The sequence below is a fragment of the Mustela lutreola genome, chromosome 4, assembly GCF_030435805.1.
Source record: "Mustela lutreola isolate mMusLut2 chromosome 4, mMusLut2.pri, whole genome shotgun sequence".
Lineage (NCBI taxonomy): Eukaryota > Metazoa > Chordata > Mammalia > Carnivora > Mustelidae > Mustela > Mustela lutreola.
Window position 1 is genome coordinate 96,597,036 of NC_081293.1, and position 24,574 is coordinate 96,621,609.

At 40.5% G+C, this 24,574-nt stretch overlaps 1 protein-coding gene and 1 pseudogene across 1 annotated transcript in view; both read left to right on the top strand.

The window, feature by feature from the left end:
- The window catches only part of RALA (RAS like proto-oncogene A), a 75,605-nt gene that overhangs the window by 28,582 nt on the left and 22,449 nt on the right, over positions 1–24,574 (top strand). The gene's annotated exons all lie outside the window — the stretch shown is intronic.
- On the top strand, positions 13,015–15,955 carry LOC131829131 (aspartate aminotransferase, mitochondrial-like; annotated as a pseudogene).

Here is a 24,574-nt window from a genome sequence, read left to right on the forward strand (position 1 = left end):
AGATCCACCACACTTAGAACAAAGGGGATCAAAAGGGAGCAGCCATAGAAATTTGAGGAAAACCAAGTGGTTATGGTATCCAGGAAATAAAACAAGGTATTTTTTTAAAATATTTTATTTATTTATTTGACAGAGAGACGATGAGAGAGGGAACACAAGCAGAGTGGGAGGAGGGCAGGCTTCACGCCAAGCAGGGACCCCGATGTGGGGCTCGATCCCAGGATCCTGGGATCAGGACCTTAGCCAAAGGCAGACACTTCACGAAAAAGGGGTTGATCATCTGAGTCGGCTGATACTGCTAAGTGAAGTATAATGAAAGTTGAGAATTGATGATCATTGATGATCTTAACAAAAAGCCTATTAAGAGTAGGCTTGGGGAGGAACATAAAGACAGTGAATTAGAGAAATGGAAGCTGGGTTGAGAGAGTTCATTTGGGGTTTTTTGTTTTGTTGTGTTTTGAATTTTGTTTTTTAAGAAAGAAATTACATGTACTTTCAGTAGAGTGGGATAAATTGATGCATTGGTTTTCTGGGCTTTCTGGAGCAGTATTTGGAGTCGGCTAGAGGGAATGGGATCTACTGCATGAGTTGGAAGCATTGATCTTACCAGTTTTCGTTTATAGCAGGTTGGCAAGCCACAGTTCTGGAGCTAAAATCAGCCTACCAACTGTTACTGAAATAAAGTTTTATTGGGATGCATCTGTACCCATTTATTTAGCTGTTGTCTATTGCTGCTTTCAAGTTGTAGTGATAGTTCCTACAGAGAAACCCAAGATATTTACTGTCTGGCTCTTTGCAGAACGGGTTTGTCGACCCTAGATTTACAGTAACTGAAAGAGGAGATGAAATACGAGTGGGAGAGGAGAAGTAGAAGTCAGTTCTAAGGAACTGAACATTTTGAAAGGGGTACTCAAATGTCATTTCTGGTTTAGGTCAGATCAGAAGGAAATCAGAACCTTGAATTTAGAGCAAAATGAGTTATAGCCATAGGGGCTTTTTCAAACTAAGTTGGATTCTTAGAAGGACCGAAGTCTCCAAAGGTATAAGCTAACCATATAGTCAGCTATTGCTGTGTTACAAATGACCCCAATCTTGGCGGCTTTAAACAACCAACATTTATTATCTTACAGTTTCTGTGGGTGAGGCATCCGAAGCAGCTTAATGGTATGGTTCTGGCTTAGTCTCTCATGAAGCTGCAATCAGGGTGTCAGCCAGAACTCCCGTCATCTGCGACTTGGCTCGGTCTCCAGGTCTAGCTTTCTGTCTTGCTCACATGGTGCTGGCTTCAGTGTCTTGCCACAGGGGCTTCTCCGTGGGACGACTCACAACATGGTTTTCCCCAAAGAGAGTGGTGAGAGAGAGTGCTCAGGACAGAAGCCTTAGTCTTTTATAACCTAGTCCCGGAAGTGACCTGCCTTCACTTCTGCTGTACTGTAATGGTCACACAGATCAGTCCTGGTATGTACGGGAGGACAGTGCAGACAAGTGTGAATCCCAGGAGGTGGGGGTTGTCTGAGCCATCTTGGAGACTGACTACACAGACTCGCTTGAACGTCTGCAGAATTACGTTGTAGACCTCCAGCTTTGCCAGGTGGTGACCAGTGTTTTCCTAACTGCCCAGAGCAGCTGTTATTGACAGTTCGATTATATTAAAGTCCCGTCACAAACACTGTTTAAATATTTTTTCTTTTTTCCTAAGCTTTTTTCTTTTACAGAAGCAACATTCATGATAGAACACTGGAATTCAGAGAAGTAAAAGGCTCTGGAAATGAAACATTTTTATTGTGCCTCTGTTTTGATTGCTCTTCCTACTCTTAGTTATTTTGCTATCTGATGTTTTTCCTCTTCGTACTAATATGTAATCTGTTTTCCTAGTTCACATTATTTGTGAGCTGCGTTCACGTATTTTGTGAACATTTTTCAGTGTCCTTCAGTACTCAGTTTCATTTTTTTTTTAAGATTTTATTTATTTATTTGACAGGGAGAGGGAGAGAGAGATCACAAGTAGGCAGAGCAGCAGGCAAAGAGAGAGAGGGAAGCAGGCTCCCCGCTAAGCAGAGAGCCCCAGGTGGGACTCGATCCCAGGACCGTGAGATCATGACCTGAGCTAAAGGCAGAGGTTTAACCCACTGAGCCACCCAGGTGCCCCCTGTTTCATTTTTAATGACTGCTCTATAATCCCATTATATGACTATCCATAATTTAATTCTTCATTTTTTATTATGAATAGTGTTACAGTAAATATCCTTGTTGTTAATTCTCTTTGAACAGCCATGTTATGATAGCCTTTTTTTTCAATTATCAGTTCTTACTAATAATTCATACACAAATTCAACAAAAGCAATAACTGTAGGTATTAATTTTGTAACATTTATATTAGTTTTTAAATAGGACCATGGTGAGACTTCTGTGTTGGGGATCCATGGATGTTCTCAGACGTGACTGGGATATTCATGTCCTCAGTTAATTTGCAAAAATAGGTCAGTAACTATAAACTTAACCTTATATAAACCTCTTGGTTTGGATATAAGAACATAGCACATATCTAATGTCCCCCAAACTTCTAAATCTTATAATATATATGTAAGGTAAAAAAGCAAAAAATTTGTTTGTGGAGATTTGCCACTTGCTATGGTGATCTTAGTAAATGACCTCATTATCAGAAGATTGAATTGCTTTATAGTCAGATGTTATATAACGTTGACATGGTTATATTAATTTCATTAAGAAAATTGCATTAAGTATCTGCTGAGCTTAAAATTATCTCTTACCATTCCATTTAATTTTTTTCTGAGGTTTTTAAAAGTACATTAGTCTTGGAAAAGCTAACTTAGCTTGTGAGACCAGTATTTAATTTGTCCATAATGCATAATACATTGTAAATCCAAGTAATACAACATCACATTATCAGATGTGGGAGCAGTCTGACTCTCTGCTGGCTCTCCTTCCTCTGCCCATCCCTTTTTTCTTTTATTTTTTTTAGTGAGAAAGAGAGAGAGAGCATGAGCAGGGCAGGGAAGGAGGGACAGAGAGAGAGGGAGAAGCAGGGATCCCAATGCGGGACTCCATCCCAGGATCCTTGGAACATGACCTGAGCAGAAGGCAGATGCTTAACGACTAAGCCACCCAGGCGCCCCTCAATAAGCAATTCTTTTTTTTTTTTTTTTAAAGATTTTATTTATTTATTTGACAGAGAGAAATCACAAGTAGATGGAGAGGCAGGCAGAGAGAGAGAGAGAGGGAAGCAGGCTCCCTGCGGAGCAGAGAGCCCGATGTGGGACTCGATCCCAGGACCCTGAGATCATGACCTGAGCCGAAGGCAGCAGCTTAACCCACTGAGCCACCCAGGCGCCCCTCAATAAGCAATTCTTAACTAGAGTTCCTATTCTTGTTGGGGGATGTCTCAAGATTTTACCAATACTGATTATCTGTTCCTCAGTCATTTTCTAGAGTTTGATTTCTTTTTCAATATATTTGTAGGTATTAATATTTGCTAGATACTGTGCTCGATGTGGGGATTTCAGAACTGGAAAAAAGCTCTTTGCTGTTGAAAAGCAGTGTGAAGCACTGGTAGAAGTTAGGTCCACAGTGCTTTGAAATTACTGAGGAAGCAGCCACTCAGGCCCCAGAGAGCAGTCGGAGGGCTGGACATGCTTCACAAAAGAGGTTCTGTTTAAACAGCTTTCTTAACCCTTATGTACACATTTCTCATCACCCTGTTCGGCCGTTGTTTTCATTGAAAATGTTTTGATCAAGTTGCATGGATCAAGAACTGTTTTCCTCATTATGCATTAAATTAGTCATCTTAGAAATAGCTAAAATATATTTACAGAGTAAGAGGCAATTTAAATTTAATTATCTGAGTCCCTACCACCCTCTTTCCTACTGTTTGAATCCTTTGTTGGAAGCTTATATACAGTTCATTCATTTTTTTACCATAGTAAGTAATCAGAAAGAATCTGCAAGTGAGCCAAAATCTGCCTTTGTCTTTTCCTCAGTATTTTTATTTTTTAAGATTTTTTTTTTTTTAATCTATTAGAGAGCGCACAGGCAAGGGGAAGGACAGAGAGAAGGGGAGAAGCAGATTCCCTGCTGAGCAGGGAGCCCGATATAGGCCCCCGAGATCATAACCTGAGCCAAAGGCAGCCTCCTCATCAACTGAGCCCCTTTTCCTCAGTAATTTTAGTTTTAAATTCTAAACATTTTCCCCCAGTCTGTAGTTTATCCCTTCATTTTATTTTTTTTTAAAGGTACTATCTTAAAGTAATCTTTACACTCAACATGAGGCTTGAGCTTAAAACCCTGAGATCAAGAGTCACATGCTCTACCAACCGAACTAGCCAGACGCCCCTTATTTTCTTTTTGAAAGGGAAAAAAAATTTTTTTTAGTTATGAACTCAATCCATTTGATATTATCTCAAAAGATGCAGTGCTTTTCAGTACATTTATCAATAGTAGAAGTTAGAAATTAGCTTTAAAAAACCTCAGCAAGGGGGCGCCTGGGTGGCTCAGTGGGTTAAGCCGCTGCCTTCAGCTCAGGTCATGATCTCAGGGTCCTGGGATCGAGTCCCACATCGGGCTCTCTGCTCGGCAGGGAGCCTGCTTCCCTCCCTCTCTCTCTCTCTGCCTGCCTCTCCATCTACTTGTGATTTCTCTCTGTCAAATAAATAAATAAAATCTTTAAAAAAAAAAACAAAAAAAAACAAAAAAAAACCTCAGCAAGTGGCAGACAAATCTTGGAAGTCACATAGAGAATGCATCCCAGAAAAGAGGAGGGGCAGATCCGACCCCACCTGCTTTTATGAGGTTCATCAAACACTAGACCTACTCAACGGTGAACAGAAAAGTCAACTCTCAAAAAAGAGTATATTACTACATAAGGCTTTTACTACATGCCTTCCTTAGAGCATGTCACGGGGGCGTGGGGGGTAGTGCAGAGTAGGGGACAACAACATGTTTTTTAAACTAGATCTAGGAAGTGGAATCAGTTTGTCCTCTACACCTTAAGGGCCATCCACTGGTTAATGGCTTTTTTTTTAAAGACTAAATAAAAACAAACCAAGCACACACCCTGAAAATGGAACAGAAACAGATCCCACTAAGATATCCCTAATTACTCTCCAGAGTGGAACCAGGGAGCAACCTCCACAGTCCAGATTAGTCTGTTACAGAGTCAGCTCAAGCATGCCTGGCTTTTAAACAACAACAAAAGCATTACTTTTTTTGGAAACTACAGATCAAAAGCCAGTACTGACCACTTTTCTGACAACATAGAACTCCTCAGAATTAACTAGTATTGGGGGGGTGGGGTGGGGTCATACCAATGGGCCTTGTCTCACACAAGTGCACGTGGGAAGGTGCAGGGCATTTGTCATTATTGGGAAGACAAATTTTTACTTTTCGTCTTTGGCTTGAGTAAAACATTGCATCTAGTATGATGCTGACGCCAGCTGTGCAGAAAGGGCTCTGGAGAGACATTCACAGCAGCGCACATCTGCAGCTCTTCTTCGGCCTTTCTGAGTGAGTCCAAAGCCCTCCACGCCCTTGATAGCGTTCAAGCAGACTCTGGTTAGGCTTCTTCTGTTTGTTCTTAAAGCTTCTCAGTAGGAGAGGGATCATCTCCGAGATCAGTTTGGGTCCCAGCAAGCAAGAAAGGAGCCTTTGCACAGTGGTGAATTATCACAGGCACTCACTTTTCTCTCACAGTTTGAATGAGGACAGAGAAAACAGTGAAACACACAGACTTCAAGAGTATGTGGCTCTCCAACCGATCATAACCATGACTGCATGGTTGTCAAAAACAGTTGGTCCATATTCAGATGGAAATGTAGGCAGTCAGGAGACACCTTTTACCAGCGGCCGGTTGCCCACAGCAGTGCCCTTGTTTACATCTGCAGTGCTCAGACAGTTTTGTATCTTTTTTGAGTATGTCAGATTTCGTCTTGACCTCTGCTTCTCCACTAGGGCCTTTCTGTCCTTTCATTTTCTTCTACCTGCATCATTTTTTTTTTTCATTTTTTAAAGTAAGTTCCACACCCGGTATGTAGCTTGAATTCGTGACCCTAATAACATCAAGCGTCTCATGCTGTGCCAACTGAGCCAGCCAGGCACCCCTCCTTTCATTTTCTTAACTGTCTTTTATTGTTTGAAGGCAGAAAATAAGGTTTTGTTTTTTTTTTTATTTTGAGTATAGCTGACACACAACATTACGTTAGTATCAGGTGTGTAGCATAATGACTTAACAAGTCTGTGTTATGCTGTGCTCATCTCAAATGTAGCTACCACTTGGAATGAATGAATGATTAAATCACAGGAATAAAAGGCACACCATAGGAATGTAGCAGATGACGGTGTAATCATTTACTTAACTGTCTTTTAAAGAGTAGCAGTTTTTCAGGGTGCAATCGAGCCCCACATCGGGTTCTCTGCTCAGTGGGGAGCCTGCTTCCTCCTCTCTCTCTCTCTACCTGCCCTCTCAGCCTACTTGTGATCTTCCTCTGTCAAATAAAATCTTTAAAAAAAAAAAAAAGAGTAGCCGTTTCTCATTTTGATGTTGCATTTATCGTTTTGTTCTTTTGTGGATTCTGTTCTTGATATTCTGTCTTAGAAGTCATTACTTAATCCATGGCCACATGCCTAATTCTGTGCTTTCTTCTAGAAGTTTATCTGTTTTAGGTTTTACATGTAAGAATGGTCCAATTTGAGTTAACTTTTGTATATGGTACTTTACTTTTTTTTTTTTAATGTATGGATATCATAATTGTCCAGTATCATTTTTGAAAAGACTGTCCTTTCTGTACTGCATTGCCTTTTGCACCTTTGTCAACAGGGGTCAAAAACTGAACAACCCACTTGTCCACCAGGCGGTGGATGGATAAAGGAGTAGTAGTAATGTATCCATACAGTAGAGCACTGTGCAGAATAGAAGGAAAAGAAGGGCTGCTGATACTACAGGGATGTATCTCAGAATTATGTGGAGTGCAGGAAACCTGAGGGATACATACAGCGTAATTCTAGAAACTCTAGAAAATGCTAATTAACCTATATAGAAAATAATTCAATGTATGTATGTATGTAATGTATGTAATTCAGTGTATTAAGGAGGGTGACAATGGAAGGGGAGATTATGATGGGTCAGACTTTCAAATACGTGCAGTTTATTATATGTTATACGTCAATAAAGCTGTTACAAATAAAATTCTAAAAATTTTATAGAATAATACAGTAAACTATGTCTTGATAGCTAAAATTTTTCTTTTCTTATTTCTTAATCTTTTCTTCATATAATAATTCCCGCTTTGTTATTCCTATTAAAAAATGATGTGTAGGAGCACCTGGGTGGCTAAGTGGGTTAAGCCCCTGCCTTCAGCTCAGGTCATGATCTCAGGGTCCTGGGATCAAGCCTCATATCAGGCTCTTTGCTCAGGGAGGAGCCTGCTTCCTCCTCTTTCTGCCTGCCTCTCTGCCTACTTGTGATCTCTCTGTCAAATAAATAAATAAATAAAATCTTTTTTAAAATGGTGTGTAGTTCTTAATATAGCATTCAGAAAATGTGATTTGTAAGCTCACTTCAGTTATACCTTCTACTTCTTTATTCAAGTCCTTATGTCATGTCATTTCCTACAAAGTCTGTTGTCTTTCCTTGTTACCATTGTTCAACGGCATACAAACCATTTTGTTATCCATTTAACTCAAACTCGCCCAAATGTCCACACATATTTCACTAGTAGAAATTGAAAAATGCATAGGATCAAGATATATGAGGTTTAAGGGGAGAAGTATAAAAAAGGAAATGATCAGGGGCAGATGACATAGGGAGACACTATTACAGAATTTAGATTTTAACCTAAGAGCACTATGGAATCTTAGGCCATGTTGGACTAATTTCCCTTCTAAAGTGATAGGTTGTGGTTACGTAAAGAGGCAGGCAATATTAGCAATGAGGGGCTTCATGTCAGTCTCTTTGGTATTTTAGTTAATATGTAGTTTTTGGGGGGTGGCAGGGTCAGTACTCTTCTTCTGATACTTTAATTTATCCCCAGGCTCTGTACATTATAGTTGCATCCTGTCAGGTGAAATATAGCTAACAATTCAAAGTTCAGAACTACCTGAATTTCTTGCTTCTGCTTCTTGGCTTTATGAGAATGACAACTATATTTAGGCTTAAGAATTTAGTCTGCTGGAATTAAATACAGGCTTCATATATTCATCCTTGCTGTTTTTCAGTATGAAATCTTATAAAATGGCACGTTTAAGTGGTTTTAGCATTATATTTTTCTTCCTTTCAAACCTTTAGAGTCAAGGTTCACTGATTTGGGATCATCACCATTCTCAGTAAGCACTACTGATTCTTGATGACTGCAAGGGATAGCAAGAACTCGGAAAGGACAAAGGTGATTTATGAGCAGCGGCCAGTTTTCTGGCAACCGGAATGCTCTGTTGTTAAAGTGAGTTTATGGTTAGAAGTTTCTTTGTCTTCGTACAGCACTTGTCACTGCCTAACCAAGACCATGTTTTTCAACACCTGGCATAACCTGAAACTACTAAATCATAAGAGACCAATCCTTCAAGAGGTTAGTTGAACTCAGTCCTCCAGTAGGATGGATTGGTCTGTGGAAGCCCATAAGTGGTTACCAGTTACTAGTAAAATAAACATGCTCAGCCCTTGAACTGAACCCTTAGTTTTGGAATAGAGCAAACGAATGAGGATAAGGGATACTGGCTTCAAAAGTCATATGTGAGTACCCAGTGATTTCACGTCTGCTCTAACTACACTGACTCAGATACACAGATTCTGCCGGATCATTACTATTCTGGGTCAGTTCGTTTTAACTCTACCACAACTTTCTGTGGAATTTCTTACAAGTGACTTACCTCTTCTCTAACCCTGACTACTTCTTAGGAAAAATGAGAGAATTGACTATTTTAAGACTTCCTTCTGTAGTTCTTCAGTTACATTGTATTGACTTGACTTAACATCTTGCAGTGAAACTTCTAGATGAAAATGGAAATGACTTTCTAAATCCCTTCACATATAAAACTGGAAGAACTAGGCTAGTATACCAAAGGCGATATTGTATTGAATGAGGTCCCTAAGGAAATATCACTTTCTATGGGGCCTGGACCTTCCAGATGTTATCACTTTGATTTTCAGAGATGATAATGATATGCTACAACTTTGCTTCTAACCCCCAGTTTGAATTTAGGTGCACATGTGTAGTGTTTTCATTTTAATACATGGTTAGTTTGGGGTGATGCAGTTTAAAGAGATGGGAAGCTTCGTTGTAGATGGGCCTGCTACCCAGCCTATGATTCTTGACCATTCCTGATGAGCTCTGACTATCCCCAATCAGCTCCTTCTACCCACTCTCGCCCACAGCCAGCCCCCACCCCCAGAGTAATAGGACCGGCATTCTGCTCTGTGTTCTGGCTGTTAGATATGTTAGAAATGACCAAGGAGGCTTATCCTTCCTTGATCACATAGACAGTTGCTCTCTGTGGGAGTCATTTTAAATTAGTGTTGTCCAGTCTCTTCTTCTGCCTCCATGAATCCATCTAGAACCCCAGTGGTCTTTATTCCAGACGTAATGATGATTTGTCCTGTGGTATCATCCCTGACTCCACTCCTCCTCTTCCCAGCTGCATTTCTTACCCTCTCACTTCCCCATACAAAATCCGGGTATATTTTTGCCCACTTCTTAACTAGTGTTAGGAAACTTGGAGCAATAGGTATGCAGAATTTAGTGCCTGGTACAAAGTAGTACATTCAGTACTACTGTATACAGTAGTGCTACAGTATACAAAGTAGTATATTCAGTAAATGTTAGCTGTTTTTAGTTGTGGCTGCTTTCTATTAAATGAATCATATGAAACTGCTGTTTTATAAGTAAAAAAAGAAATCTAATGTTGGCAGTTTTATATAGTTCAACTTTATAGATACAGAGAGTGATGGTTTTTAATCAGGATGTGAATTAGAATTATCTAGTCAGCATTTTACAGTATGTAAATATACACTGGCCCCATCCCAGCCCATTGAATCAGGATCTTCATGCATGGGTCCTGGATAAGTCCCTTTTTTATTCTTTCTTCCTTTTTTTTTTTTTTTTTTTAAAGAGAGGGAGCATGAGCAGAGGCAGGGCAGTGCACAGAGAAAGAGAATCCCAAACAGGCTCCACACCCAGTGTTGAAGCCACTGCTGGGCTCAGTCTCACAACCCTGAGATTATGACCTGAGCTGAAATCAAGTCTGGTACCCAATCGATTGAGCCACCCAGGTGCCCCCTGGGTAAATGTATTTTTTTTTTTTTAAAGATTTATTTATTCATGAGAGAGAGGGGAGCAGAGGGAGGAGCAGGCTCCCTGCCAGCAGAGAGCCCAATGTGCGACTCAAATCCCAGGATCCTGGGATCATGAGCTGAGCTGAAGGCAGACGCTTAACCAACAGAGCCACCCAGGTGCCCCATGAGTAAAGCATTTTTAAAAAGCTGCCCAGATGATTCAAATTCATCTTCCTGCTAAAATACCTGTCAGAGAATCTTGCTTTCAGATTGTTTTCTTTTAATGTACAAGTTCTTTTCTACAGACCTCTGTTTCTCGTGTAACTCATTTTCTGGTCATCAGTTGAAACTTTATTTTTATGACTCCTCAAATTATTGTCATTTTTAACTTCAAGATATGATCAGCTCTCGAATTTGGATTTATCAGTATTTAATTTTGGGAAGGAAAATGTAGGTGCTATAGGATGTTTTCATGATTTTCAAGGAACTTCCAGGTCTTTTTTTCCCCCAGTTCTGAAAGATCACTTCACATTCTTTTTCATGCAACTTAAATGTAGGATTTTACACTTTTCCAATATACTTTTGCCTTTTCACGCAAAAGAGAATAAGTAGTAGTAGTAAGCAGGCCACAATTCAGTTTAACATACTTTGACTCACCTGACTCACAATGGCTGCTTACTCACATAATTTTAATGTAGCCAAGAGAAAATGGAGGGAGTTTCTTTGAACAGCAGCTTTCTTCCTTCACTGATACTAATTTGTTTCTTGTTATCTTATTGTTAACAGTGTTTTGAAATTTGTGGTAAGTGGGTTCTAGATAAGCCCAAAATTACGAACAAAATTTCATTGACAGCTGTAGACAAAATATTAAAACCCCGAAAAGAGAATTCTGGGCTTTTTTCTACCTCCCGCCATTGTGTTCTCTCTGATTGCACTCCTTACTCATGAAGTGGGGTTGCTTTAGTGGCATATATAGTTTCTTAAAATACAGAGAGGTTTAAGTTCAGTGTGGCTTCTGAAGAAAAATGACTCTCAAATTTGTAAAGCACTTCATTAAAGTGTATATATACACTAAACAACATGCAGCCTTTGCTTAGTTACCTCAAAATTTTTTTCTGAGGAAGGAATGTTGAATTTTACCTAATACCTTTTTCTTTTCTCTTCTGTTGATTATATGGGTTTTCTCATTTGGCTTATTCATGTGATTAGATCTTACTCTAGCATTCTTAATATTAAGCTGTTAGTATTTCTGGGATGTAACACATTTAACTGTAATGGATTATACATTACTAAGAGGTAAAAATGAGTTATTTATATTTTATGAATGTCTGTTCTTTAATGATATTATAATGTGGCTTCTTTTTGGTATGATTAATGTCATTTAGTCCCCCTGGCTGTTATTACCCAAATGAAAGGATTAGGGTAGCCTTTCTGTGCTACCCATGGGAATTAGCTCTTTAGGTTTAAGAGAAATTGCCTTTAAACCTACCTGGGGCCCCCGGCTCCTGGGTGGCTCAGTCATTTGAGCTTCCAACTCTTAACTGTGGCTCAGGTCATGATCTCTGTGGTTGTGGGGCCGAGGCCCATGTCCAACTCTGGGCACAGTGAGGAGTCTGCTTCAGATTCTTTCTCCCTCTCCTTCCCCCTTGCCACTCCCCACTCACTCACTCTTTCTCTTGAATAAATAAAATCTTTAAAAAACAAACAAAAACTGTCTGGGGCCCAGGCCCTGTAGAAAGGTCATTCTTATCAGTTTCTTCCATCGTGGTAGGTGGTAGTAAAGTTTAGATGGTAAACACTTAGGATCTGGATTTTTTTAAAAATCCTGGCTTCACACCAACAGTGTGACTTTGGGCACCTTCTCAAGGCTCTCTGTGGCTGAGCTGTAAAATGTGGGTTATAGTTTTAATGTCCTTTAAGAGTTTCTTGAGATAATCAAGTAGTTGAAAAAGTGTCCAACTTAAATACTCAGTAAATGAAAATATTTATTTTCCTGCAGTGTTACTGCCTTATCTTCAGGTTTTTTTTTTTTTTTTTCATTTCCCTTTTATTCTTTTTCCTGCTTTCCTTGGAATTTTTCTCCCAGTCTCTTGAACCATATGATCGGTTGAATGCTCTCTATAAGATAGTTTTTGTAGGGCATCTGAATGGCTCAGTCGGTTAAGCAGTTAAGCATCTGCGTTGGGCTCAGGTCCAGATCCCAGAGTCCCAGGATTGAGTCCTGTGTGGGTCTCCCTCCTTGGCAGAGAGTCGGCTTCTCCCTCTGTGCCGCAGCCCCCATCCCCTTCCCTGTTCCTCTGCTCGTTCTCTCTCTCAAATAAATAAAATAAAATCTTCTAAAAAAGATAAGGTAGTCCTAGAAGAAGATAAAATTCAAAAATATTAACATTAAGTTACCACTCAGGTGACTTTTCCCGCTTGTGTCTTTACTCTCCAAGTTTTATATGATGAATACATGTTGCTTTTTATAATAATGAAATATTGGGGCACCTGGGTGGCTCAGTGGGTTAAAGCCTCTGCCTTCGTTCAGCTCAGGTTATGATCCCAGGGTCCTGGGATCGAGCCCCGCATTGGGAGCCTGCTTCCTTCTCTCTCTCTCTCTCTCTGCCTTCCTCTGCCTACTTTTGATCTCTGTCAAATAAATTATATATATATATATATATATATATATATATATATATATATATATAATAATGAAAACTTTAGGGAAAGAGAAGCACACATCCCATGTGCGTGTGTATATGCATGTGTGGGCGGTTGATCAACACTAATGGTAACATTAAGAGTACTCAACAGCATTCAAGATAGCCTTCAGATATGAGCCTGTGGTTAAGCACCTCGGTGGCTCAGTCAGTAAGCATCTGCCTTTAGCTCAAGTCGTGATCCCAGGGTCCTGGGATCAAGCCCCACATTGGGGTCCTGGTCAGCAGGAAGCCTGCTTCTCCCTCTCCCACTGTTCCCTCTCACTGTCTCTCTCTCTGTCAAGTAAATAAATAAAATCTTAAAAAAGAAAGAAAGAAAGCAGGAAAAGAAATCAGCCTGTGGTAAACAGTTTTGCAAAGGAGAAAGTTGATAAATACTCAAGCTATTATTAAATATAAGTTCAGATTGTCTATTTTTATATTCATTGTTAGAGTTTTTAATGAAAAACAGCAATATTTCCTGGTTTTCTGCTGTGTCATATTTATACAGCAAGCATCAAAAGTACATACTAGAAGCTTAGTGAGACTACATGGATGCCTCGTGCCACGCGTGATAGCAAGTCAGAATTTCAGAGGTTACCAGTTTCTGTTTTCTTTCTTTCTGTGTTTTGAATGACTCCCTGCTATTATTTAAGAAGAATTGGCTGCTGGCCCTCTGCTCCACCTTGTAGCTCCCCCACTGCCTTTTCTCCGCCCACCTTGGCCTTGCTGCACCCCCCCCCCCAGTGGGCGTACTGTCCCGGTTCATTGCCACCTTCCCCCTAGGTGTCTCTCTGCGGTCTCTGCCAGAACCAGCTCCTGGTGGACCCATGTGGAAATGGGACTCCCCGACCCCATCCTGGGAGTCACAGAAGCCTTTCAGAGAGACAACAGCAAAAAGATGAATTTGGGAGTTGGTGCCTACTGGGTGGTATGGAAAGCATTATGTGCTTCCCAGTGTCCGGAAGGCAGAGGCCCAGACTGCTCCAAAATATGTGGACAAGAATACCTGCATGTCATGAGACTTGCTGAATTTTGTAAGGCAGCTGCAGAACTAGTCCCGGGTAAGACCAACCAAGTGCTGAAAAGTAGCAGATAGGTCACCCTGAAGACCATTTCTGGAACTAGGGCCTTGAGGATTGGAGCCAGTTTTCTGCAAAGATTTTTTAAGTTCAGCCAAATATCTTCTTGGGGAATCATCCTGGGGAAATCAGGGACGCTGGCATGCAGCCCCAAGGTTAATTGATACAATAACCTAAGACGTGCAGCTTTGACTTCACAGACACTATGGAGAACATTTTGAAAATGCCGCAGCAAAGTGTTCTTCTGCATGCCTGTGCCCACAGTCCCACGGGAGTGGACCCTCACCCTGAGCAGTGGAAGGAAATTGCAACGGTGGTGAAGAACAGTTTCTTTGCATTCTTTGACATGGCCTCCCAGGGCTTTGCTAGCGGTGATGGCCACAAGGACGCCTGGGCTGTACGCCACCTCATCGGACAGGACATTCAGGTTGGCCTCTGCCAGTCTAATGCCAAGAACAGGGGCCTGTATGGAGAGTACATGGGAGCCTACACTGTGGTCCACCAAGACGCTGACGCAGCCAGAAGGGTGGAGTCACAGTTGAAGATCTTGATCCACCTGATGTATTCCAACCCTCCCTGATCCGTGGGGCCCAGATTGCCTCCACCATCCTGGTCAGCCCCAACCATGAGGCAGGCCCTGTGTGTGTGGCCCACAGCATCATGAGCGTGCTGACTTCACTGGTCTCCAGCCTCAAGGAGGGCTCCTTCACACCGGCAGCACATCACCGACCGGACTGGCATGTTCCATTTCACAGGACTAAAGCTCGAGCAGGCTGTGAGGCAGGCCACGGAGTTCTCCGCCTGCATGACAGAGGATGGCCGCACCTCTGTGGCAGGGGGCTACCTTGCCCTTGCCTTTCACTAGGTCACCACGTCATTTCCCTGGTGAGAGGAAACAGAGACGTCCTTCCCATCTACGGCCTCCACTGAGGTTCACATGGAGGAAGAAGGCGGGCTGGTGGTGGCCCGCTCGTCATTGCTTTCAACCACAGGACTTCACACTCAGCCACGGAATGTGTTTCTTAGAGAAGGACATGTCGTGAAATAGGGCAGAGGCATCTGTGGTGGGTGTCTGAAGCTTTGTGGCTCAGAACCAAACTCCTGCTCATCCGTTAACTTCAGCTGTTCCAAGAGAGTTTACACGTACAAGCAAGAAATAGCCCCAAAACAAAACAGAACACCTCTCTATCATGCCATTGCGATGTTCCAGAAGCTTTCGCTGCTGCTCATGCTGCTGTTGGGGGCAGCGCTATAGATCCAGCATGAGCATAGCACCCACGGGAGGTGTTTCAGGAAGCCGTGCTCCGGCATTAGCAGGCAGCCTCATGCTCGTCCTCCCGTGATTGAGCGAGCCGACCCGCAGGCCTCATTCCTGAAATCGTGGTGCATGAAAACCAGCAAGTGTGCTTCCCCTGCCGCGAGGAAAATAAAGATGGCATTTCCTGTCTTATTTAATAAAGACAATAGGCTCTTCTTTTTAATACTTTCAGGCATTTTAACGTTCCTGTCCTCTCCCTTAGCATTGCTGTTCTTTTCATTAGGCACAGAGATCTGTACCGAGCCCCGGTTCTCATCCGGTCCTACTGTTTGACCCACCGTCAACCCAGTCGTATAGGGCTTAGTTCGGCGTCCTCTTCAGTGATTGATTGTCTCCTGTCGGGATGCCACCTCTGCCCGTCGGACCTCTTCCGTCCTTCAGTACAGTGGTCAGTCTCTTATTTCACCGCATGAGCGGGCGATGCAGGGCAGAACCAGAAAAGATCGGAATATCCTGGCTTTGCTTGTAACCTGTGTGTGCCGCCAGCTGCCCTCAGGCTCTGCATCTCCCTTTAGAAAGATGACTGCCACCCGCTCCAGTCACGTAGACTCAGTACATCCTGGTTTTTCTGTTAAAGTATCTATAGATCCCCCCCCCCCCCGCCAAATAAAAACAAATAAACCATTGGCTATTGAACCACATTTCTGTAAAGTAGGAACTCAGCATGTGGTCTAGGAAAGAGCTGTAGTGGAGGTCCGTTGGTACAAAGGTTCTCTTTATTGCCGTAGAGTTAATCTTTAGCTTTATATTCCTGGTTTATGGGGCTCCTGGGTGGCTGGGGCGGTGAAACATCTCCCTTCAGCTCAGGTCATGATCCTGGCACTTGGAGGATCTAGCCTGTGTCGGGCTACCTGCTGGGCCTGGAGTCTGCTTCTCCCTCTCCCTCTGCCCCTCCCTGTTTGTGCCTGCCGGCTCGCTCGCTCTCACTCTCAGATACATAAAATCTTAAAGAAAACTAAATTCCTGGTTTATAACAATAGTTTCAGTACTTCATTTGCAGAGCATGACTGATCAGTATGGCCCTTTGTAAATTCCTAGTTTTAGCTAACCTGTCTCAATGCTATAAAGAAAACATTTTTTTAAAAAAATTCACTTCCACACTTCTCTATAGCAGCAGTGAAGACTACTGGCTCTCCTTTCTCTTTTCACCCACTTGTGCCTCACTCCTACTCCTGTTTCTGTGCCAGAATTTGCCTCATCTTAACTTTTTTATTTATGATTATTTGGTCACTCATTTCAGGAAACCTATTTAGTCTTTTTTTTTTTTTTTTTTTTTTTTTTTAGATTTTATGTATTTGACAGAGAGAGAGAGAGAAAGAGAGATCACAATTAGGTAGAAAGGCGGGCAGAGAGAGGGGTAAGCAGGCTTCCTGCTAAGCAGAGAGCCCAATGCTCGATCCTAGGACCCTGAGACCATGACCTGAGCCGAAGGCAGAAGCTTAACCCACTGAACCACCCAGGTGCCCCAGGAAGCCTGTTTATTCTTAAAATTGGTGCTGGATACTTGTATTCTTTAAAACTGATACTAATTTGGGACACTTGGATGGCTCAGTCAGTTAAGCATCTGCCTTTGGCTGAGGCCATGATCCCAAGGTCTTGGGATTAAGCCCTGTGTCACGGTCCCTGCTGAGCAGGGATTCTGCATGTTCCTCTGCTCCTGCCTGCCCCTCACCCCCAGCCCATGCTCTCTCACTTGCTCTCTCTCAAATAAGTAAATAAATAATCTTAAAAGATAAAACTGAGGTTAATTTTAATTAGATGTCTTTAATGAGATTTTCGTAGTTCCTGAATTTGAAATATTTTGGGATTTCAAGGAAGTCACCAAGGATTTTAACTCAGGTTTGTGTAAGTGAAAGCCAGTAGACTGACTCCTCTGTGTCAAGGAGGGCTCCCAGTCAAATGACAGAGGAAAATAAAATTTACAGACAGAAATTTGTAAATTTGCAACAGCACTGAGAATGGGAACAGATGGAGTGACCATCAACAAAGCAGAGACTTTCCACGTTTTGGAAGACAGAAAACAGATGGCACTGATGAATGAACCGGGGTGGAGGAAGTCCCAGTCCGGCATATCCAGGAGCAAAGCCCGCAGGGGGAATCTCTTCTTCCCATAGGTTGCTGAAAAGGCTTGATGCTGAGTCAGGAGGACCAGCAGAAGAGAGGACAGGACATGGTATTACGTATGTATGTATCAGGAGTTAACTGGATAATCCCTGCCCATACACCCAGCCTATACAAATGTTGCAACAACACTGGTTCCCATGGTAATTTTGGAAATCAATGTTCAAAAAAAGTTTCCCTTTAAACTCTCAGCCTGAGGAGGACTCTGAGTTCCAGTGAAAGTGTTAGTGACCCAAGGTAAACTCTCCTTGGTTTGATATTTGGGGAAGAATCCAACCTGTCATGCTGTTCCTTGCCCAGGAGCCCTGAAGTGAAGTGTATCTGTTAAAATGCCAGTGAAGCTAGAGTCTCCAGATCTGTAACGGGAAGTAGGTCACTCACCACCAGTAGAAATGGCCTGGGGAAGCTAGAGGAAAAAAAGCCTAGCCAGTGGTGACATGAAATTTTATAAAATGTAGTACAATACTATTGCCGGATTAATACAGGAGATGAATTAACAGTTCACAAAATAACTAAATGGAAAAGATACTCATCCTCTTCATGTAATCAAAGACAGAATAGAAATAACAATGAGATCTTTTTCCTAATCTATAATGAGCAGATTTTTTTAAGCAGGTTTTTTTTTAAAGAATACCAATTGCTAACAGGAACGTTTGAACAATTGTACAGCCCTTTTGAAAAGGAGTTGGACATTATGCCTAATAAACCTTAAACAATCCATTCATTCATTTCTAAGACTCTACCTCATGAAAAGCATTTTAAATGTAGAAATAAATGGTCACTCATTGTTACACTGAAGAATTCTCACTGGCTCTAACGTCTTCTATTACAACACTTGGTAAGCAAACTCATGTACATCTACAGAATGACTGTTAAAGAGCCATAAGAATTATAACCATCGAGTCAACAAAACCCAGGAAAACAAGTGTGACTTAAGTGGAAAGGGATGCAGAAAGCAAACTTGTGTATTGCAACTTGACCTCTTTCCATCATGTCTCAGTACTGGATTATGACTCGCTTCTCTCTCTGCCCATCCACCACTGCCCCCTCCCATGCCTAGCGTGGTACCTGACTCTCAGTAATTATGTTGACTCAGATGATGGGCGTAGGAAAAAGAAACGGGAAGGAAATCCAGAAATAAGCCAAAAGATCAGAGAAGCCACTTTACACAGAGAGAGCTAGCTTACTAATGAAACATGTGTTAAAGTGGAATTTAATAGATGTCTTCATGTGAAATTAGATCCTTAAAAATATTTCATGTGTTCATGTTTACTGTTAAACTTTTTGTATTCTAATATGTAGTGCTTTTTTTTTTTTATGATTGACGTACTTATTTTAGAGAGCGTGCAGGAGAGGGGCAGAGAAACTGAAGCTGACTCCTTGATGAGCATAGAGCCCAACACTGGTTCCATCCCACAACCCTAAGATCACGACCCAGGCCAAAACCAAGAGTCAGTTGCCTAACTGACCACACCTCCCAGGCACCCCACTAATATCTAGGTTTGATATTATCTTATTTGAATAATTTTTAAGCTGAATCATTCAGATATGATCAATTCAGTTATTTTTTCTGGTTGCATTTTTTAACTTAGCAGAGCTTTCATAGACAATATGAAGTTCATAAACTATCAATAAGAGAAACTGTAAGAAAGAAATCAAGTCATAATGTGGTGACAAAAGACTGAGGCTAGGGTGAAAAAAAGACATTTATACTTAGGCTATACTTAGATTCTTGTTTTAAATTATTTTTTTAATTTTTTAAAAAAATTTTATTTATTTACTTGATAGAGAGAGATCACAAGTAGGCAGAGAGGCAGGCAGAGAGAGAGAGGAGGAAGCAGGCTCCCTGCCAAGCAGAGAGCCCGATGTAGGATTCGATCCCAGGACCCCGAGATCATGACCTGAGCCGAAGGCAGAGGCCCAACCCACTGAGCCACCCAGGCGCACCTTGTTTTAAATTATTTTGATCTGTTAAAAGATCAGTATTGACTTCCATTATTTCCCTGAATGAATCCTCCTCACCACCAGCTCTCAAGCCCCCCACTGTCCCCCGCCAACAAAAGGCTGCTCATTCCTCTTCGTTTCCTTACCCATGTCCATTCTAGCCAGAAAGTTGGGTGATTTGGCTTGAACTTCCCCATTCACCCTTCACAGCTAATCTGTCCCCAGACTGGTTGAGTATCTCTTGAATCCATCCACACCTTCTCCCTGGTCCACATTCAAGTCCACGTGGCCCTCTAGCCTTCCAGCCGTTCTGCCAGCCTCTGAGTCATAGTCTCTCTCTTTGGAACTCCCGGTGGGTCTCCACTGCTCTGAAGACAAAAATCTAAATTCCTGGTACATAAGGTTCTATTCCTGGCCCTTTTTACTTCTGGCTTCATCTCACTCTTTCCCTCCTGGGTTTACCTCTGGTTGGCTAGTGCTTTGTCTTTTAAGTCTCAGCTCTCAGTTCCTCCTTTGTTCTAGAGAAATTTTGTTAGTTTTAACTGAGGCAAGGGCTTTACTTTTGTGCTGATATTAGTAATTTTTCTTCACTGGTGGCTGAATATTTGCTGCAGAGAAAGGTTGGATCTTCTGAAAAGATGCTTAAAAGTTGAATGTTTATATTATCCATGCTTACTCTATCAGACATCTTACAGTGCTATTTTATTCACATTAACCTTGGCTTTACAAATAGGCGGAGACCCAAGGAGATAAAATAATTCAAGCCTTTGTGATTTTAAGTCTGTGCTTTGATATCTGACATGTTTGGCAAGTCATATAAATAAATGTTATTATTCAGACAAAGCAAAATGTTAGGACATCTTTAAGTGGTTTCCAGCCACTGTGCCTTTAAAACAGTATTGCTTTCTTTAGTTCAGTCTTTATTATGATTTTGTACTCTCCTTAGTGCAGCTTGAATAATTAGAAAATATTATGTTGTTACATTTCAAAAATAAAATAGTGCCTCAAAAATTAAACTTTCTGACTTTGAATGTTGCTCATGTAGACCTTGATTGTATACTTTAAAGTGGAGGAAGACCTCTTAAGAGTTTAGGGTGACAATTACTACTAATGTCATGTTTCACCTGGACTTCCTTCCACCTTCTCTTTTTAACAGTGACAAATTAATAAGGTTTTGTTTATAAATATTCAAAACAGTAGTTTCTTTATCATTTAATATTTGTCAAAGATTAATTGGAATTCCAAAAATATGAAACAAAAAAATGATGAATTAGACTTTGTCAAAATTAAAAGCTGCTCCTCTTCAAAAAACATGTAAGGAAAATGAAAAGATAAGCCACAGACTGGGAGAAAATATTTTCTGGTAAAGGATTTTGTTCCAGAAAATATAAAGAACTCTTAAAACTCCCTGAAAAAACAAAACCCAATTTTCATAAATGGGCAAAAGATTTGAACACCAATAACATAGATGGTAGACAACCGCATGAAAAGATGCTTAACATGATTAGCTATTAGGGAAATGCAAGTTACAACCACAGTGAAATACTAGTACTCATCTATTAGACTAACAGTACCCAGACAGAAAGCAATAGAAATCTTAAGTATCTTAGTGGAAATGCAGAAGGGTACAGCCACTTGGAAAACATATTTAAACACACCATGCAGTTTAGCAATCCCATTCCTAGGTATTTACCCAAGAGAGGTAGGAATTTACTTATTTATCTATAAACACACACATAAGACTTGTATGTGAATGTTTATAATTTCTTTATCCTTAACATCTTAAGTGGAAATAACCCAAATAAATGTGAATGGATAAACAAATTGTGCTATTTGCAAACAGCTGAATACCATCCAACATTACAGAAAGATGTATGCACTACTGCTACATGTAACAATATGGATATATCTCAAAAGCCATAGCTAGGTAAAAGAAACTAGGTACAAAAGGTTACATTCAATATGGACCATTAATATAACATTCTGGAAAGGTGATAGGAACTAAAGTTGGATCAGTGGTTGCCAGGGGATGGGGTCATGGGGTAAGATTGACCACAAAGGGGTAAGAGGAACTTTGAGGGGGGAATGGAAATGTTAGGTTTCTTGACTGTAGTGGTAGTTATGTGACTCTATACTTTTATCAAAATTCACTAAAAGGGTGATTTCAGGGCACCTGGGTGGCTTAGTCATTAAGCTTCTACCTTCTGCTCAAGTCATGATCCCAGGATCCTGGGATCAAACCCCACATCAGCTCCCTGCTCAGCGGGAAGCCTGCTTCTTCCTCTCCCACTTCCCCTGCTTGTGTTCCCTCTTTCACAGTCTCTCTCTCTCTCAAATAAATAAATAAAATCCTTAAAAGAAAAAGTGGGGATGATTTTATTGTATGTAAACCAAACTGCCTTTAAAGAAAAAGTTAAAGAAACTATGAACATTCTTTTACAAGTCTCTTTGTGGACGTATATCACTAGGGTAAAGCGTACAAGTAGAACTTACGGGTCACGGGGTATGTATGTGTTTTACTTAGCTTTTGGAGAAATTGCCATTTTTCAAAATGACCACAAGCCTCACAGTCTTCTTTTTAGTAACTTCCAGAGAATGACCACTTCTTGCTTCGCTACCATTGCAGCTTTTCTCCAGGGCAGTATCTTGTAACAAATGCAGTAAATGCAACGTTGAACAATTTTTGATGAACTTTTTGGCCAAAGAAGTATCTTTTATGAATTGTTTATGAAGGTCAAGTACTATGCCCAGTTTTTATTGGGTTGCTTATATTTTTTCCATTACTTTGTTGGAGTTACTTGTATATTCTGGATGCAAGTCCTTTGACAGACATATATGTTGTGAATATGTTTTTCGCAGGCTGTGGCTTACCATTTAGTTTTCTTAACAATCTCTTCTGATGAGCAAAAGATGTTAGTTTTGATAGGCCCAATTTTTCAGTTTTTTCTTTTGTACTTCATATGTTTTGTGTCCTCTCTAAGAAATCTTTTTCTCCTTCAGGGTCAAACGTATTTTCCTGTTTTCTGAAAACTTTATATGTTCACTTTACGTTTGGCCTGTCATACATACAAATTAGTTTTTTGGTATAGTGTGAGAAATGCATAGAGGTTCTTTTCTCCCAAGATTTATAGAGTTGTTCCAGGACTATTTGTTGAAAAGATGGTCATTTCTCCCATTTAATTGCTTTGGCCCCTTCTTTCATTATACATGCTAACTGGTTATTTGAAAAGAAATTTATGTTTTATATAACATAGAAATTTATGTTTTATATATTTGTTAGTAGAACCACGTACTCTCTGAAATTTTCTTGTAATAGCAATTTTTCAGTTGATTCCTTTGGCCTAAATATGAAATTATATTATCAGTTAATAATGATCATTTGCTCCTTACTTCTCTTTCTGATGTCATCAGATGCTATTTCCGGAACAGTGCTAAAGGAGTGATGGTAGTGGGCATTCTTGTCTTATTCCTGACAAAAACGTTAGTGGGAATGCTTTTATTTTATCATGAAGCACAATGAGATTTTTAGGGTTTTGGTTTTAAGGTCACCAGTTTCTCTACTGTGTGAGTACTAATAAATTTCTGCTTTATTAAGTGTTTTTATAAGTAGTGGATTTTGAATTTTATCAAATATTCTAGATCCTGTGAAGGTACTAATATGATTTTTTTCAACTGTTAATATGAGGAATTATAGTGACGTCCTAAAATATAAAGCTGTTCTTGCAATATCTGGTTGGTCTCATTGGTTTACTTGGTCACTTTAGCTTATTCTTTTAATGTGCTAGATTCTATGTGGTAACATTTTTTTTATTTAGAGTTTTTGCACTGTGTTCACATAATAGGTCAGTCAATCTACAATTCCTCTAGTCTCTCTTTGTTAGGATATCATTGGTGTTAAGCTGGTCTCTGAAGAGAATGTGGAAGCTTTTTCTGGAACAGTAAATAGTATTGATAATACCTGTTTAAATTGCTGGGAAAATTATACCAGTGATATTATACCAGGGATATTATTTGTGGCTAAATAGTCTTAAAGCCCTTTCAAAAACAATAGTGTGTCTCATTTCTGTGGTCAAGTATACCCTTAACTCTTCTAAAATTGTTGATTTTTAGGGCGCCTAGGTAACTCAGTGGGTTAAAGCCTCTGCCTTCTGCTCAGGTCATGATCCCAGGGTCTTGGGATTGAGCCCCACATCGGGCTCTTTGCTCCTCTGTCTCTGCCTGCCTCTCTGCCTACTTGGGATCTCTGTCTGTCAAATAAATGGATAAAATCTTAAAAATAAAAATAAAATTGTTGATTTTATACTAAATTCCTGGGTTGGTTTTATTTTGGTTTTGTGTTTTATTGAGCAGATATTCTTTTTTTTTTTTCCCCCTAAAAGGTGTTATGTATTTATTTGACAGACAGAGATCACAAATAGGCAGAGAGGCAGGCAGAGAGAAGGAAACAGGCTCTCCACTGAGCAGAGAGCCCGATGCGGGGCTCGATCCCAAGACCCAGGGATCATGACCTGAGCTGAAGGCAGAGGCTTAACCCACTAAGCCACCCAGGCACCCTTGAGCAGATACTCTTAATGCAGATAGGGAATGTCGTGGGTAAGTTGTTTGTATGAAGTACCTTACATTTTGAGAATTAGTCACTGATTTGCCTATAGGAACTGAACTTGAATGATCATAAACCTTTAATGCACTATTGAAATTGGAGGGCAGGTGAATGCTTCATTTAACCTCTTTATTACAAAGAGTCTCTCATTAGGAGCTTTTACAGCTAGTATTTTTGTTAGACTAAAGCCTAATAGTAAGTACCTTTATTAGGAAAGTCTAAAGACAATAATGAACTCTGGAAATATGAAGATTGTTGGGATTTTTGTTTAGGGTGAGCAGGGACTGTTTGATCTCAGTATTGCAGAACTAGATTGATCGTTTGTTAGAAAGTTTCTTAAAGTTTAAAATAGAGAGTTTACTATTTGGATTGAAGATTTGTAGTCTGAATCTCTTTCCCTTTCTGTATGTGGTAAACTGAGTAATGGCCCACAACATCCATGACCTAATCCCTGGAATCTGTGAATGTTACTTCTGTGACAAAAGTGAGTTTACAGGTGTGATTAAGTTAAGGATCTTAAGATGGGATGCTTATTCTGGACAATCTGGGTGG